Consider the following 14,358-nt stretch of genomic DNA (forward strand, 5'->3'; position numbering starts at 1 on the left):
ACGGTGTACATTGAATTTAAGACTCTGAATTGGTACCTACATGCTGGTACTTAAATCATCCACACAACACAACAACTCTATTCAGAGCTACCCTACCTCTAAGCACTTTAAATTAAATATTGTACTGTTTCACTGAGTTTTCCCCATGTGTGGGGGGGAGGTGTGTGTAGGAGATGTGTGGGGTGTGTCTGTGAGGTGTGTGTGTGTGGGGGTGGAGGTGTGTGTGTGGGTGTGGGTGTGTGGGGTGTGTGTGGGGGTGTGGGTGTATAAGGTGTGTGTGTGGGTATGGGTGTGTGGGGTGTTTGGGTGTGGGTGTAGGTGTGGGTGTGTGAGGTGTGTGTGGGTGTGTGTGCATGTGGATGTGTGTGGGATGTACTTATAGGTACCTAAATCAGCCACAGAACCCAAAAGCTCTTTTTTCAGCCACCCTACCTCTGATCACTCAAAATAATTATTTTACACTAACTTTTTTCACTATTTTTCACCAAAGTACGCTCCCCGATGCGCGTACCGGGCGCTCCCCCCGCGAAAATCGTTTTTTTTTTTTTTTGCCCCGCGGGGCCCTTTTATGGCCCCCACATCAAACCTAGGGGGTCAGGAGGGGTCTACCCTGCCCCCTTATGGTCATTTTCCCCTTTGTTTTTGCCACCTCTTGTGTCTCGATCCTACCGAGACACAAGATGGCGGCCGCTCCGGACTGTTTCGAATGTTGACAGACACCCGAGAGCCAATCACCTTTCCGCGCGCGAACTCGCATTACGTGCTGGTACGAGCCCCGGTGCGCGTACCGGGGCGCGCCTATAGATATATATATTTTTTTAACCTAAATTACTCAAAATCCACTGGAGCGCATATCTTGAGACATAGCAAAGGCACATCGGGCTACCAGTCCCTACAACTTTGCCAAGTTTGGTGGGAATCCATTTAGCCGTTCGGGCTAAAAGTGAGTCCAACCGCCCTATGGAAATTAACATGGGGAAAACAAGTTTTGGGACCCCCCTTTTATCTCGGCCCCCGTTTGACGAATCCCCCCCAAAGTTTCAGGGAAGGACCGGAGCGCCACGCGGCAAATTTGAGGAACATTTCAGGCAGATTCCTCAACCGGCGCCAAAGTTATTCCCAATAGAATGTTGCGATTTCCCTATGGAAAACAATCCTAACTATAACTACCTACGGCGACATCATATGTTTTCTGGCAGTGGTATAAGCTAGTATGGGCACAAAGGCGAATAATTTGTGCATAAAGGAGCATTCTCTATATAAATCATGGAGATATAAAAAATGTATATATGAGAGAATCAGTGTGTATTATCTGCACACATGCTCTTTGTCAAATCATGTTTTCCTTTGTGTAATATGGCTGCCACAACTAACCCAAATTTGCAAGCTGTTTACGTCCAAATATGCATTCACGCAATTCGTTAAGTCCGCTTTCTGTTTTTGTGAATATGTTACAAATAAGCGTCACAGACTTTATGTCGGCGACACTGAAGAAGGACCACTGTTCGAAACGCGTCTGTCATCTGCGCTGTGTGTTGAATAAAACATCGTTTGCCTAAACCTGGAGTGCTTTAACTCTCTTTCCTGGATGGGAGGGAGACTCAGGAGCTTTTATATATATATATATATATATATATATATATATATATATATATACACCTCCAACAGGCCACTCCTCAAAGTAAACCACAAGGACACAGCGGGGAATACTTTGGAAGCTCTTTATTCACCGGTACAGCAGTGCACAATGCATTTCGGCTTGTCCGCCTTCCTCAGGTGCTGCTAACACCAATCAAGGATACAATTTGCCTATGCAAAAAAATTATATATATATATATATGTATATATATATATATATATATATATATATATATATATATATATATATATATATATTCACTGAAAAAACTATAGGTTTCACACCAGTTATAGTCAGCTGGAAATTTTACTCGCATAAAACCATTGAAATTCCCACGTTATAGTTAGTTGTACTCACTATAACTTGCGCGTGCAATGCACTGCTGATGACGTCACATATTACATCACTCATGACATGGTCAGTGACATCACTCATGACATTACCATGACATTTGTTTTTTTTGTCTCTGGTGGCCATCTTTGGGCTACATTGGGCTACATTGGGCTACATTTGGGCTCTAACATATATATAGCCCAATGTAGCCCAATATATATTTTTTCAAAGTAAATTTTCGTAAAAACCACTGGAGCATATATCTTGAGACATAGCAAAGGCACATCGGGGTACCAGTCCCTACAATTTTGCCAAGTTTGGTGGAAATCCATTCAGCCGTTCGGGCTAAAAGTGAGTCCAACCGCCCTATGGAAATTAACATGGGGAAAACACGTTTTGGGACCCCCCTTTTATCTCGACCCCAGCTTGACGGATCCCCCCGAAACTTTCAGGGAAGGAGCGGAGCGCAGCGAGGCAAAGATAAGGAAAATTACAGGCAGATCCCTCATTCGGCGCCAAAGTTATTCCCAATAGAATGTTGCGGATTTCCTATGGAAAACGATCCTAACTATAACTACCTACTGGCGACCGCCAGTAGGTGATATATATATATATATATATATATATATATATACACACACACATATATCTCACACTATGGTGGTCACAGCTTTGTAGTTATTTATATGATTAGACATTCCATAAGAAAGACATTGCTTTTTTCTTTAATAACTTTGCCACAATTTGACGAACCTGCATGAATCTTTCCCCAAAGCAAATCACTCACTTTGGTTTAGTCATGGGAGGTTTCGCACTGATCCCTCAAGCGGGGCCAAGAAAAAGGGGGGGTTGCAAAAGTGTGATTTCCCACGTTACCTTCTACATGAGAGTTTGTGCTCCGATCCAGACAAAACAACTAAATGGAATTACATCCACTTTGGGAAAAAGTTAGACCTTTACTCAGAAAGCAAGCTTTTTGTTATTTGATGTAAATCTGTTCTGCCATTTTTGAGACAGTAGCATTTAAAAAGGTATTCAGGGGGACATGAAGGGTTTAATGCTGGTAAGAAGTTGAGATATATGGATTGGTGTCCAGATTCGCTGTGATTGGCTCATTCAAAGTGGATGGGCAGATCCTGATTGGCTGGCCCCAACATAAAGAATATGTTGTGGCAGCCATTGTGAGTCTTGAAAAAAAATTATGATAGGCCACATAAGGGGACCATGTGGACACTTCCTAAATCAAAATGTAAAAAACAAACATATTCGAGTCATGGGTACTGCAGTACTCAGAATAGCATCCCATTCTAGTACCACACTATTGGTATTGCAGTCCAATAAAACATTTACAAAAACAATGAGTTGGTCGGGCCATAGACCAGACCCTGCAGACAACCACCATTATGCAGGCTGACTCGATTTAATATTCTACATTACACTTATATGTTCTCCGTAATCTTGCACAACATTATCCCGAATGTGTGGGGCCCTAAGGCCTTTCTTTCATGCCCTCTGTTATTGCTCCAATAACAGTTTTGGGGGAGTAGATGCAGACTATCTTAAACAGTACTGGTGTTTGGAACGCACTCTGATTCCAAAGGTATGGTTATTGTGTGGAGCTACATTGGCCAAGAGGGATAAAGAAAAAAGAAGGGCACACCCTTACAAGTACTTGACTTCAAAATGTCGGCACACATTAATTCTTCAAAATTATTTTCTTCTATCTATGGCCTACTTCCACATTTCCACTTGTACCCTTTTCAGTTCCTTAACCTCTCAGGGTATACCAAAGCAAGTACCTTCTTGCAGTGGATTCATGAAGACTTCTATCACTGAGCCGTATGCTAGGGTTTCATATCTCACACGTCCTCAGCCATAATGGCTTCCTTCTCACTGCCTTGAGCATCTTAATAAATAACCACCTGGTCGTGTTGCCTATTCTCCTAGTGCCTTTATGTTCAAGTTCTTCTCCTTCTCTTAAACCAAAAGTTCACCCATTCTGTCACAAACCGGATCACGCCATCCTGATTCTCAAATGTGCAAATCAAGGTTCATTATAGTTCTATAAAGCACTGAATGGCTATGATTTTTCAAGCTTTGCGTTGGTGCAGTGTCACAAAAAAGTGAGACAAACTGATGTGTAATGTATTCAGGCTTGAAATCATATGTACATGCCTGCAGCACCCTGTTCATAACGGAGTACATGATTGCCACTTACTCTAGAGATCCAGTCGCACAAGCTGTTGTATTTTTCTGAATTCCCCACCATTCATGTTAATGCAGCCCTCCAGCTTTGACTGTTAGAGCTATACCCCAGCACTGCACAATCTTCTAATGCACTGTTCAGAATTTAACATTTCAACACTAAGAGTAGGTGCTATGCACTCTTGACAGCACTAAGAACTTTCTCCAAAGTGGCACTTTAGTACTGGTTAGCAGGGGTACACAGAGTTCTACAGCCAGCAAGAACAGGTAGGGCAAAAATTTGGTGGAACAACACTCAAAAGATGGTAATTTCCTACTCTTTCGAAAAGGATCTTTGGGGGCATACTAAATGTGGGCCACCAACTTTGAGGATGCAAGTTATTGTATCCCCCCAGGGCATTACTATCCTCTAACATGGCAGGTATACTGGAGAAAGCATCCCCTCAGCCGCTTAGGGCCACGCTGCAATGCAAATGAAGAAAAACCTACTTTACTCACTCCACCAGTCTTACTACAAATGCAAAGGCTTCAATATGCAATCTAAACATTATTAAAGTACATCTACATTCAGTGCTAAATTTACCCTTGCGTAACAGAAGGGGCTGCACAAATGTCTCCAGCCCATTCATCAGTACCTAAGTGCGCAGAAAGTCCCAAATACTGGTGCAAACGGCCACTGCGCTCACAGATCAATTATATATTATAAACCATTAACTCATAAACATGCAGGCAATGTATGTTTTGTTCCAGAAGTCTCTGTGAAAATCTGTTAAATACTAGAATGAGAATAAAACAGAAGGGTTGCAAAGTGCAAGAAAATGGGGCACAATAGTTCTCTCCTCCCCCATGTAATATCATGAAAACCTCAAAACCTTGGAATTACATCAGCAGCAGTGCTTGGAATCCAAAGGTAATAGGTGCAAGTACCACCATGCCAAAGGGGCTGCTTCCCAATGGCAACTGCCATACAAGTGCTATTAATGAGCATTCAGAAATGCTGAATTGGGCCTCCATTGTGGTTGGCCCAATTATTTGCACTATGGGGCTCATTAGGATGGCGGACGGAAGAGCTACCGCAGCCCTGGAGTACGCGGAAAATGCCTTTTCCGTGTCCGCCTGCCGCGGACACTCCGTCCCCCATATCAGGATAGGAAAGAGTGTCAAAATTCCGTCCGCGACGGAAGAGCACGCACCGCCGCCCAACTACACCCGACCACGCGGCGGACGGAACCAATCCAGAGCCTCCGCCGAACGTACTGACGTCTACGACCGTCCCCCAAATCAAGATGGCGGAAAATACACATAAAACCGCTGCGGAAAAACAACCTGTCTGAACACGGCGGATTCCCCACAGCAAAGATAACATACATAGCAGAGATACCCACCGCAAGCTGTTCGCCACCATGGACCCAGCGCTACACGCTTTCCCGATGCTCTTCGCGATCCACCACGTCCTAGTCTTGGCCCACTATCGACGACGACGCAGGTAAGGCACACACCATTGGCTGTCTGGAGGGGAATACCTGCAAGGGTCGTGACGTTGGAAGGGGGAGTGTCATGTTACCGAAACCACTGATTCGAAGCAAATAGAAATACACATTTGTAGTGCGCAAGCAGGAATGACTACGACAAACCACGACACATGATTTACTACCTTTATTACACATAATAGGGGTGCAATCACAGTGTATGTGTGAGCATGGGCAAAGTGGGCACCAGAGCATGAACATCAGAGGCAGCACATCAGAGGGCAGAATGCAGTATCAGAGCATCAACAGGGCATTGTGGACAACACAGCAGGTACATCAGAGGCAGCACGTGAGAGGGCAGAATGCAGTATCAGAGCATCAACAGGGCATTGTGGACAACAGAGCAGGTACATCAGAGGCAGCACATCAGAGGGCAGAATGCAGTATCAGAACAGCAACAGGGCATTGTGGATAACAGAGCAGGTATGTCATTGGCAGCACGTGAGAGGGCAGAATGCAGTATCAGAACAGCAACAGGGCATGGTGGATAACAGAGCAGGTACATCAGAGGCAGCACATCAGAGGGCAGAATGCAGTATCAGAACAGCAACAGGGCATTGTGCTTAACAGAGCAGGTACATCATTGGCAGTAAACGAGAGGACAGAATGCAGTATCAGAACAGCAACAGGGCATTGTGGACAACAGAGCAGGTACATCATTGGCAGCACATGAGAGGGCAGAATGCAGTATCACAGCACCAACAGGGCAATCAGAGGCAGCACGTGAGAGGGGCTAAGTGCATCAACAGTCCATTGCACTGGACAGGTCCATCAGAGGCAGCACGTGAGAGGGGCTAAGTGCATCAACAGTCCATTGCACTGGACAGGTCCATCAGAGGCAGCACGTGAGAGGGGCTAAGTGCATCAACAGTCCATTGCACTGGACAGGTCCATCAGAGGCAGCACGTGAGAGGGGCTAAGTGCATCAACAGTCCATTGCACTGGACAGGTCCATCAGAGGCAGCACGTGAGAGGGCAGAATGCAGTATCAGAACAGCAACAGGGCATTGTGCCCATCAGAGGCAGCACGTGAGAGGGCAGAATGCAGTATCAGAACAGCAACAGGGCATTGTGCCCAACAGAGCAGGTCCATCAGAGGCAGCACGTGAGAGGACAGAATGCAGTATCAGAACAGCAACAGGGCATTGTGGACAACAGAGCAGGTACATCAGAGGCAGCACGGGTTCCAAGCAACCCGTCCCAAGGACCACAACAGTGCAAGGCTGTTATCAATGGATAATGTACACACCATGTGCAATAACATGTGAGTGAAGTGAACAGCACCTCACATCACAGAATCAGGTGGACTGCGTGAACTACCTGCCTCGGACACACTGCCAGCACCAGAAACAGGAGTGTGAGACACAGCCACAGCCCGAGTGACACACACATGGGCCACAGACCCAGACACACTGTCAGCACCAGAAACAGGAGTGTGAGACACAGCCACAGCCCGAGTGACACACACATGGGCCACAGACCCAGACACACTGCCAGCACCAGAAACAGGAGAGGGCACAACTGAGACTGTGCTACTACATGATGCATGACAGCAAACAACAGACACAGTGCCACTATCTGATACATGAGAGTCAACTGCACCTGCGCCACTGGGACCACTGATATGATGACCCACAGGGCTGTATGGGCCAGGAGGCATGGTGGCCCTGGGAGCTGGGGATAGCTGTACTTGAGCGACATCGGGGTGAGCAGGGGTGAGCAGGTGTCAATGGTGTGTGTCTGCGTTTCTTAGGGATATGTGAGTGCACCCTGGACAGGACAGGACTGGCAAGTGATGTGGACTCAAAAGAAATATCACCCACCATAGGTGGAGCATCTGCTTCCGGGGATCGGCTTTCTGGGGACATGCTGAGCCTGCTTGTCATTTGCTGTGTGCCTGCCGCCTGGACTCAGAATCATGTGTAATGGGGGATGCAACAACAAGGGACTCCCTCCTCTGCTTCTGACTGGCCTGGATGGGAGTGGAGGTATGGGGGGACTCCGCCGCGGTGACATCTGTTTTCCGTTCCTTCAACAACATCAGCCTCAGTGCAGCCAGGGGTGATATATGCCTGTCCTTGATTGCGCCAGTGTCCATGGGAGAAGCCTTGTCCCTAGGATGTGTCTTATCCGTAGGAGCAGTGTTGACTCTGGACTTTCCCTGTGCCCTGGACGGTGCCCTGTTCCTGGCAGCAGACTTGTCGTCTGTGGTGTACCTGTCTCCAGAAGACAACTTCTCTCTGTGTGTGTCACTGCCCTTGGGTGATGGCCCTTGCTCTGTTGTGTGCCTGTCCTTGGGACTCACCCTGCTCTTAGGAGGTGCCTTTGTCTTCTGACTGTCCATGTCCCTGTCCTTGGGAGTGGCCCCTTCCTTGGTATTTACCTTGTCCTTGGGACTCTCCCTGCTCTTAGGAGGTGCCTTTGTCTTCTGACTGTCCTTGTCCCTGTCCTTGGGAGTGGCCCCTTCCTTGGTATTGACCTTGTCCTTGGGACTCTCCCTGCTCTTAGGAGGTGCCTTTGTCTTCTGACTGTCCTTGTCCCTGTCCTTGGGAGTGGCCCCTTCCTTGGTATTGACCTTGTCCTTGGGACTCTCCCTGCTCTTAGGAGATGACTGTCCTTGTCCCTGTCCTTGGGAGTGGCCCCTTCCTTGGTATTGACCTTGTCCTTGGGACTCTCCCTGCTCTTAGGAGATGACTGTCCTTGTCCCTGTCCTTGGGAGTGGCCCCTTCCTTGGTATTGACCTTGTCCTTGGGACTCTCCCTGCTCTTAGGAGGTGCCTTTGTCCTCTGACTGTCCTTGTCCAAGGGAGTGTCCATGGACTTGGGAGTATCCCTTGCCTTGGGAGTACCTTTTGTGTGGAATGCCCGTGTAGCATGTGAAGGCATGTCCCCCAACACCACTTGTGGATCCTGTGTGTGTACTCCAGTGTATCTGACGTTGTCTTTGTTAACAGATTTTGCAGACCTAGGGGATGGTGTCTGTGCCCTCCGTGCCCTGACGTGCTGTCTGACGCTGCTTCTAGTGCAATAACCTGTATTAGAGTCCTGGTCAGAATATTCACTCCCCCCTGAGACATCCAGTGGTGTAGATGGGGAAACAGAAGTAGCACCCTGTCCATGCGACTGTACAATGGCAGACGACACACTGCTTGCCAATGACTGAACTGTCCTGTGTAGACCAGCAAGATCGCCATGCATCCCTTCCATGAATGCCACCACCTGCCCCAACTTCCTATCATGGTCTTGGAAAGCATTTGTCATATTGGTCTGCCCCACACACAGCTGTCGCAGCAGATCAACAGCCTCAGCACAAAGGGCATTTTGGGTCACCGTCGCAGGGGCAGCGGTGCCTGCACCGAACGCCACTCTGCTCCCCCTACTCCTGCGTGCACGAACAGTACATGGTGCAGTTGGCGGCATTGTCGGCCCTGTGTGCTGTGTCCCGACCGAAGGTGTTGATTGCCCACTCCCAGTCTGTGACAACAGTGCTGGCTCACCAACACTGTCGGAAGATGAGGACGATGGTGTCTCCACATGCGAGTCCTCAGGGACGGTCCTGTCCCCCTCTCCGGCGCTGCCCTCCTCTGTGTCAGTCTGCGTGTGCGCGAAGTCTGATCCGGATGCATTGCCTCCACTCATCTCCGCCGTCTGTGGCTGAGTGCCCTCTGCCAAAGCTGAAATGCTGAAAGGTGTAAGTCATGGGCACACTCACGTACAGAAGGACAAGGAATCCCTAATTCCATTGCTGACAAAGTTCTTCTAGCCCCCATCCTGCACACGGCCCACCTCTACCAGTCATCCTCACATTACATAAGCGTTGGTGGTCGTGACACATGTACAGCATGCGGACAGGGCAGGAGCACGTACATCTGCACACATGTCTTGCCATGGGGCCACGGACCACTACGGCATGTGCTTACATACTCAACTACTAAGCAAGTGGCGTGTCAACATGCCGGACCTGAACGTCAAATCACACTCACCCAATGGCACCAACATGGCATCGCAGCGATACATACGCACCACGGAAGTCAATACTGTGTCTGGGCACCAATACATGCATTGCACTCCCACGTAACATACACAGACAGTCTGCTCACCGCTAGTTTGCTGTTGATCCACACTCAGCAGTTCGGACAGGTCAGGATGCGTCACAGCAATGATACGGTGCATGAGAGGGGTCATGGAGCGTCGGGCCAGACGTGGCGTCCTTGGGATCATCCCCAGTGTCACTTCCGCTACATTCTTGCTCAGCCTGGAAATGTCGTCCCAGCGTTTGTGGCAGTGTGTATGTCGTCTGTTGCACACCTCCAATGCCCGTACATCACGTGCTATGCTCCTCCACACGTCCTTGCGAAGGTGCAGCTTGACCTACCATGATGGGAGACAAAAGGGTGCAAGTCAGTGGACAGTTGGCCTGTCACACAGATAGGGGCAATATGTATCTGTCAGCAGCCATGCACATTCCTAATAATATGTCGAGCCCACAGTACACAGCTAAGATTGCAGAAGCCAGGAGTCATTGACCACCTCATGCACACCAACATGTCCCACACTGCACTTACCACCTGTCCGGGTGCGCCGTAGAGCCGTCCATAGTTGCGGAGCACACCGTCCACGAGGACATCAAGCTCCGCCGCGGTGAAGGGACGAGACCGGATCTCTTTGACTCTCGACATGCAAGATCACGGAGTATGGCAGTAGAGCAGCAGTCGGCGGTCAGCTCAGCAGCAGCAGGTCGAGGTGATGGTCACAGGCAGCAGTCGGCGGTCAGCTCAGCAGCAGCAGGTCGAGGTGATGGTCACAGGCAGCAGTCGCGGTCAGCTCAGCAGCAGCAGGTCGAGGTGATGGCCACAGGCAGCAGTCGGCGGTCAGCTCAGCAGCAGAAGGTAGAGGTGATGGTCACAGGCAGCAGTCGGCGGTCAGCTCAGCAGCAGCAGGTAGAGGTGATGGTCACAGGCAGCAGTCGGCGGTCAGCTCAGCAGCAGCAGGTAGAGGTGAACAGGCAGCACTGGTACCCAGGGTAGGATGTGTGCTTTTTGACATCACACATATATAGGGCCTTCAGCACATGTCAGTGGCATACATCGCAAGCAATTGGTCAGCCCTGAATGCGTGTTCGTAAAAGGGCCAATGACTGGCCCTGGTGTTGCGGGGTGCACTGCTTCCGCTACTTTCGATTGGCCATACGCGGCCAGCGTTCCCTCTCCCCATTGGCTGCATGTGCAGGGACCGTCACGGTCACACATCGGCAACCGCATGTGCAAGCTTCCGGCACGGATGCTTCAGTTGCAACAATGTTCTATCACTGGCGCCACCATGGAGGTGCACGTATTCTGCGGGGGAGGTGCAGGCCTACACACCCTTTAGATGTAGTCAATGGACATGGCAGTTCATGACCCCCCTTACAGTCACATTGCATCATCCACCGTACACCTGCCGGACCAGCCCGGCCTGGGACCGCCGTGCCGGCCATGTCCACAACAGCCGTGCCAGGCCCGGCCTGGGACCGCCGTGCCGGCCATGTCCACAACAGCCTGGCCAGGCCCGACCTGGGACCGCCGTGCCGGCCATGTCCACAACAGCCGTGCCGGCCATGTCCACAACAGCCGTGCCGGCCATGTCCACAACAGCCGTGCCGGCCATGTCCACAACAGCCGTACCAGGCCCGGCCTGGGACCGCCGTGCCGGCCATGTCCTCAACAGCCGTGCCGGCCACGTCCACAACCGCCGGGCCTGGCACGGCTGTTGTGGACATGGCCGGCACGGCGGTCCCAGGCCGGGCCTGGCACGGCTGTTGTGGACATGGCCGGCACGGCGGTCCCAGGCCGGGCTGGTCCGGCCGGTGTACGGTGGATGATGCAATGTGACTGTAAGGGGGGTCATGAACTGCCATGTCCATTGACTACATCTAAAGGGTGTGTAGGCCTGCACCTCCCCCGCAGAATACGTGCACCTCCATGGTGGCGCCAGTGATAGAACATTGTTGCAACTGAAGCATCCGTGCCGGAAGCTTGCACATGCGGTTGCCGATGTGTGACCGTGACGGTCCCTGCACATGCAGCCAATGGGGAGAGGGAACGCTGGCCGCGTATGCCCATTCGGAAATAGCGGAAGCAGTGCACCGCCATGGCGGCGACGATGATTTTATATTGTCAGACGCTGCACCGTGGTGGTGTGTTGTCTGCAGTTGCGTCATGAGGGTTGTGAGCGTGATAGGGAAACTTCATATGTCATGCACTAATCCATGTGTGTCCATACTATGCCCATCGGTGGGCACACAATGTGCAACAGGTGTGCATGTCGACGTGTTGACGTCGGGTGTGACCCTACAGACGTTTTTACATCTTCACATCTACACAGTACATCACGGCTGTATCGCCACATTCTGAATCTGTTGTCAGTGTGTGGTTCATGCGTGATCACTACAATGGTGGGGGTACACATGCATTCAGTGTATGTGTGTTGCCTGTTGTGTCAACATGCATGTAATGACCGTATGCTCACCATTATTGCTGTTGGCATTGGTGCATGATGACATGGTGTGTGTGTATCATTATCGTTTGTGTGAATGCACTTGCATGTGTGTCTGTGATGTTGCTTCTACACATTAGGGTCATGACACACGTCTTGTCAGTAATGTTGACATGAGACTAAGTAGCGTTGTACGTGTTGACACACTTCCTGTTGTAAGTGGCTGCACATTGTTAATGGGCCACTCCGTATTGCAGTAGCTTTCAGAGATGTCACACATATAACCATTGTCTAAAACATTTTTCTTCTTGCTAATGTTGGCTTACATGTGATGGAGTTGCACACCTATGCGTCGTTTGTAAGTTGACTAAAGTTACATCTCTCTCCCACACAGCAGGGCTCCAAATGTGCATTGGCCATACACTGTGCTGGAGGATATGGTTGACCTAGAGGTGATCAGGAAATTCAGGCTAGATCGCCGTCGATTGATGGAGCTTGTTGCCCAATTGTCTCCTCATCTGCAGCCACGAAGGACGTATCCTGGTTCCATTACACCCACAGCAAAGGTGATGGCGGCACTACACTTTTTTGCTACTGGCACCTTTCAGTACACAGTTGGACATGCCGGGGGGATGTCACAGGCCATGTTCGGCACGGTACTTCGGGATGTTCTAAAAGCTATGATGCTGTACAAGGATGACTACATCCATTTTCCACGGCCGGAAGAGTTGCCAGCAGTCAAAGCAGACTTCTATGCACTGGGCCAGATACCACACGTAGTGGGTTCCATTGATGGCACACATATCGCTCTCATTCCACCACGGGCACGTGAGCAGGTTTACAGGAATCAGAAGCACTTCCATTCGCTGAACGTGCAGGTGGTGTGCCTGGCCAACAACATCATCTCCTATGTGTGTGCAAGATTTCCAGGCTCCGCACATGACGCCCACATCATGCGGAGCAGCACTGTCCCCCAAATGATGGCAAATCTGCGTCCCGGTCATGCCTGGCTTGTTGGTGAGTATGCAGTGGGGACTATTGTGATTTCTGTGTGGCATGGGGTACCCACCAAATATGGTAGTGATATTTGTGTCTGTCATCCCCCTACATAGGTGACTCGGCGTACCCAAACCGGCCCTGGCTCCTCAGTCCCATACGTAATCCTACTACAGCGGGTGAAATGCGCTACAATGATGCACATGGAAGGACACGTAGAGTGGTTGAACGTACTTTTGGACTGCTAAAGTCTAGGTTTCGGTGCCTGGATAAGACCGGAGGGGCCCTGCCTTACTCACCAGGCAAAGTATGCAGGATCGTGATTGCCTGCTGCATGCTCCACAACCTGGCCGTGCGCAATGACATTGAACTGCTCTTGGACCCTGAAGATGAAGAAGTTCCTCGGCCTCCCATCCCACCCATGTCGACTGATGAGGATAGTGGTGAGGAGGACGGTCTGGACCAGAGGCTTCAGCTCATTGATCGCTACTTCCCTTGAATGTGAGTAACTACCTCTTGTGCCGGTTGACAATGCCTTATGTATGTATGCTGGTGTTGTTTGGATGTGGTGTGTATTAGCTGTGTGTTCTGCTGTGTGATGTTTGCATGTGTGTGTGTTCATTTATTTGGACATGCAAGTCTCCATGATGTGTGTCCTCTCATCCAATGCTTTAGTGATGAGTGTGGTTTGTGGGATGTTGCTGTGCAGTGTGTTGTGATGGGTGTGAATATGTTTCCTGGCGTGTGTTTGCTGTCTCTGATGTTCCCTAGGTCACTCCTGCATCGGCATGATTATGTACGACTTGGATCCCTGCACCTGGTTACGTCTGTTTCTGAGGCAATCATGTGATTAAACATGGAGGCAACACATCATTAAGTGTGTAAGTGGTATTTATTTACAGGTTGTGCATTGGTGCTGGTGAATATTTACAAGTAAGTGTGGGGTGGAGGAGTGGGAGTTGAAGGTAATGGCAGATGAGATGTCCGTGCTGACACCACATTGGGTGGTGTCAGGCTAGTCCAGCAGACCGGTGGCAATGATTGGCTATGTGGGACAGGATAGTTGGCAGGGTGAATGGCTGGCTCAGGCAGTGTCAGAGTCATTGGCGGCCCCTCTTGGACCGTGTGGATGGAGCACCCACACTGCTCTCACCCACTTCCAGCCTCGGACGGCCCCTCCGTC

The sequence above is a fragment of the Lissotriton helveticus genome, chromosome 6 (assembly GCF_964261635.1).
Source record: "Lissotriton helveticus chromosome 6, aLisHel1.1, whole genome shotgun sequence".
NCBI lineage: Eukaryota > Metazoa > Chordata > Amphibia > Caudata > Salamandridae > Lissotriton > Lissotriton helveticus.